Raw genomic sequence first — 4,872 nt, forward strand, 5'->3', positions numbered from 1 at the left:
GGGTACCCACTGTGATAGGCGAGCTCGAGGCCAGGGCCCGCCCTTCTCCCCGCCTCTCTGCAGGAGGAAGAGCCTGCAGCCAGGTGGGAGGGGGGTGACTTTAAATTTGATCATCTCCTGGCGTTGATTGGCTGAGAAAGAAAGATTCATCGACTGCTATTGGGAGGGAGGGGCAGCAAACTCCTCCCTCTCCTGGCAGTAACTCTGGGTCGCATTCTTCAATCTCCCGTTGGAGGAACCGGCTTAGAGGTGGACCTGATCAGGAACTTCCGGTGTGCTTTAAGGCTTGACCGGAAACCAGACCTTTGACCGGTCGACCTCTCTTTACGCTCTTGGGCAACGTAACGTGGTCAGAAGTTGGTCATCTCCATCACCTGGACGGCCACCCTCAGTTTGGCACTTTCATCCGAATGCCTACGTTGCAAAGGCTTACTGCAAAAAGTATGCTCTTCCACTATGTAAACTCTGATGGTACAACTGGGTCAGTGGGTAAACAGAACATCAAAAATGCAACTCCAAATACTTGTGTCTGTTTTACAGACGGAGTAGTAGACTGCAGCAAACTTATTTGCTCTCCAGGATCACCCAACAGTTTCCCTTCAGGGCCTGGGTAAATCGCCGGACGGACAGCCAGCCTTCTACATGAATCCCTCAACTCCAGGAAAGCAGTGCACCCAAGGTCCCCAGATAAGCACAAATGTCCTGAGTCTTGGCTTTACAAGCATGAAAGATGCCACTGCCTATTTCTTTGTGAACTAAGAACATTTTGTTTACCCTGCCATGGACAAGGATGGGTTTTGTGTGTTTGTTCGGTTTTGGTTGTTGTTGCTTTGTTTGTTTGTTTGTTTTTTTTAGACAAGGTTTCTCTGTGTAGCAGAACCCTGGCTGTCCTGGACTCACTTTGTAGACCAGGCTGGCCTCAAACTCAGAGACCCGAGTGCCTCTGCCTCCCAAGTGTTGGTATTAAAAGCGTGTCCCACCATGTCTGTCTGAAAGAGGTTTTTGTTTTGTTTTGCTTTGTTTTGTTTTGTTTTGCTTTCGACATAGAGTCCCTCTGTGTTAGCCTTGGCCGTCTTGAACTCAGCTTTGTAGAACAGGCTGCCCTCTAACTCACAGAGATCCACCTGCCTCTGCCTCCTGAGTGCTGGGATTAAAGGCGTGCACCACCACGCCCAGCCATGGGCAAGATTAGCAGGCAAGCCAAGTGAGTGAGAGGGCTCAGTGGGTAAATGTAGCTACAGGCCACCAAGCCTGATGGCCTGAGTTTGATCACTAGGGTCCAGGTGGCAGAAGGGAACAGACTCCTGCAGGATGTCCCCTGACTTCCACATGGATACAAATGCACATCAGCACAAAATAAAGTTTAAAATGTAGGAGAGAGAGAGAGAGCAGCCAGGCGTGCTAGTGCATGCTTTAATCCCAGCTCTCAGGAGGATCTTTGAGTTCAAAGTCGGCCTGGTCTACAAAGTGAGTTACAGGGCAGCCCTATCTAAACAGAGAAAACTTGTCTCAAAAAAAAAAAAAAAACCCTCAAAAGCTTCCAGATTAAGAAGGTCTCCGGCCCGATGTCCCACTGCCTGGGACGGAAGGACCTCCAACACCCGGGCAGTCTCTTTCTTTAGGCGGTCAGGAGGAAGCGGCTCCTGGGACTCCTCCAACCAGAACCCTCTCCTCCAGCCTGCTAGGATGTGTCATTCAGTGTGCTCCAGGCCACCTTTTTTACATTCCTAGTCCCACACTAGCCCTTAAACAATTCGCTATTCTCCTTTTTTAATTTAAATTCATTTCTGTATATGAGTTACTCTGTTTGCATGTGAGCCTGCAGGCCAGAAGAGGGCATCAGATCTCATCGTAGATGGTTGTGAGCCACTATGCGGTTGCTGGGAATTGAACTAAGGACCTCTGGAAGAGCAGCCAGTGCTCTTGACCACTGAACCATCTCTCCAGCCACCAGTTTTGCTAATTTCAATCGTCTCGGTTGGATGTTGTGGCTCACACCTGTGAATCCTGCACTCCTGAGCCTGAAGCAGGATTGTCAAGAGTTTGAGGCCCACATGGCGGCTCACACCCACCAGTTCAAGCACATCTCACGCCCTCCCTCTTCTGGCTTCTGAGGGCATTAGGCATACCAGTGGTTCTCAGACATGCAGGAAAAACACCCATACGTATAAAAAAAATTTTTTTTAAATTAAAAAGAGAGACAGGCCGGGCATGGTGGCTGGGACAGGAGTCTGTTACTTAAAAAAATTTTAAAGTAATAATGTGAGTGTGGTGGTGAATTTCTTTTTGTTTTTTATTTGGGTTGGGTTGGATTGGGTTTTCGAGACAAGGTTTCTCTGTGTAGTCTTAGCTGTCCTGGACTTGCTTTGGAGACCAGGCTAGCCTTGAACTCACAGTGATCCACCTGCCTCTGCCTCCCAAGTGCTGGGATTAAGGCGTGTGCCACCACACCCGGCTGTGGTGGAGAATTTCTGTAGGGATGTCAAATGGGAAACTGAGGCAAGAAAATGGTAGTTCAATACCAGCCTAGAATACATGGACCTTTGTTATAACAAATAAATAAATAAATAAATAAATAATAAGGCTGGGCATGGTAGCACACGCCTTTAATCCCAGCACTTGGGAGGCAGAGGCACATCGATTGCTGTGAGTTCGAGGCCAGCTTGGTCTACACAGCATATCCAGGACAGACAAGGCTAAACTGAGAAACCCTGTTGTGAAAAAAAAAAAAACAAAAATAAAATAAAAACAATAAAATAACAAAACGAAAATTCCGGGCTGGAGAGATGGCTCAGAGGTTAAGAGCACTGTCTGTTCTTCCAGAGGTCCTGAGTTAAATTCCCAGGAACCACTGGTGGCTCACAACAATCTGTAAGGTGATCTGCTGCCCTCTTCTGGCCTGCAGGTGTACATGAAGGCAGAAAACTATATGCATAATAAATAAATAAATCTTTATTTTATTTTATTTTGGTGTTTTGAGACAGGGTTTCTCTGTGTAACAGCCCTGGCTGTCTTGGACTTGCTTTGTAGACCAAGCTGGCCTCAAACTCAGAGATCTGCCTGCCTCTGCCTTCCGAGTGCTGGAATTAAAGGGGTGTGCCACCATGCCCGGCTAATAAATCTTTTTTTCTAATGTATTCAGTGCTCTATCTGCATGTACACCTGCATGCCAGAATAAGGCATCAGATCACATTATAGATGGTTGTGAGCCACCATGTGGTTGCTGGGAGTTGAACTCAGGACCTCTGGAAGAGCAGGCAGTGCTCTTAACCTCTGAGCCATCTCTCCAGCCCCAAATAAATGAATCTTAAAAAGAATGAAAACCCTAAATGTTCTGTATTACAATAAAGACTCAGGAGCCAGGTGCTGGGGTGAAAACCTGCTAGCTCAGAGAGACAGAGAAAGTACCCAGCTGACTTTATTACTCAGCTCATCTCTCAAAGGAAAAAGCCCAAAAACCTCACTAGCTCAGCTGACAGCTAAGGAGGAAAAGGCAAAAATAAAAAATAAAAAATAAAAAAAAATCCAAGGCCAAAGCTCAAGAAGCTTGCTTCTTCTTAACCATGCTGTCTTAAATACCCTTCAACTCAAAGTCCCTCTACTCTTTAATCGCTGTCAGCTGGTTTCTTGCTCAGCCTCTTGACCTAGGATTAACTTTATTAAATCCTGTGTATAGACAGTCTTGGGTTGTGCTGGAGAGATGGCTCAGAGGTGAAGAGCACTGTCTGCTCTTCCAAAGGTCCAGAGTTCAATTCCCAGCAACCACATGGTGGCTCACAACCATCTGTAATGAGATCTGGTGCCCTCTTCTGGCCTGCAGGAGTACAGGCAGGCAGGACACTGTATACATAATAAGTATATAAGGACAGGAGAGATGGCTGAGAGGTTAAGAGCACTGCCTGCTCTTCCAAAGGCTCTGAGTTCAATTCCCAGCAACATGATGGCTCACAACCATCTACAATGAAATCTGGTGCCCTCTTCTGGCCTGCAGGTGTTACATGCAGGTGGAGCACTGTATACATAATAAATAAGTGAATAAATACATCTTTAAGAACTGAAAAAAAATTCAAATAAATAAATTATTATCTAAATAAAAGAAAGGAAGGAAGAAAGTTCTTGGATTAAAGGTGTGTGTTAGGGATGAACCACAACAAATAAAAAACAGGTTTTTACAGTTAGCAATCTCAGGGTTCACAGTGAGGTAACAGACCTTTCCTCAAGACAACAGGAGTAAAAACTATATAGATATGTTAAATTATATAGAAAGCTGTAAAATGTATCTACAAACTTCTTGTGTGTGTGCTGGCGCACATGTGCCTTCTGATGGCTTCCCATTAATGTGTAAGCGTGCTCGAAGACACAGGATGAACAAGTAGTGCTCGGTAAATAGTCAACACTGTGCCCAAATGGCATTCTCAACCATCTGCTTTCAGTGACATCTCCGTTCTGGTGTGCCCTAAATAAGGGTCCCTCCTGCAAAGAACCCTCCATTATCTCAGTTCCTGTTCTCTAAAAGGATTGTCTTTTCATGTCCATGCACACACACATCTACATATATGTGTTGATGCTTGTTTTTAACCCTCAGTATTAGAAAAAAATGTTAGTGGAGAGAGGGGCGCTAGACCTCTTTACTTCTCGGGGCTGTTTAGGGTCAATGGGTTGTTTTGGGGGGCAATACCAATCTCAGTCAACAGCAAATGCAGCAAGCAGTCTCCTCTGAGCCTCTGCATTGAAATGTTTCTCTCCAAGCCCGGCAGTGGTGGCGCACGCCTTTAATCCCAGCCCTTGGGAGGCAGAGGCAGGCGGATCGCTGTAAATTCAAGGCCAGCCTGGTCTCCAAAGTCAATCTAAGACAGCCAAGGCTACACAGAG

General features: G+C 46.1%; 1 long non-coding RNA gene across 1 annotated transcript; it reads left to right on the plus strand.

The window, feature by feature from the left end:
• The first annotated feature begins 202 nt into the window (after positions 1–202).
• LOC311586148 lies at positions 203–975 on the plus strand. Its single transcript, XR_014775461.1, has 2 exons — positions 203–441; positions 541–975. It is a non-coding gene; the product is annotated as an uncharacterized lncRNA (long non-coding RNA).
• The last annotated feature ends 3,897 nt before the right edge of the window (positions 976–4,872 follow it).

Source organism: Acomys minous, assembly GCF_964271855.1.
Source record: "Acomys minous genome assembly, chromosome: 16".
Lineage (NCBI taxonomy): Eukaryota > Metazoa > Chordata > Mammalia > Rodentia > Muridae > Acomys > Acomys minous.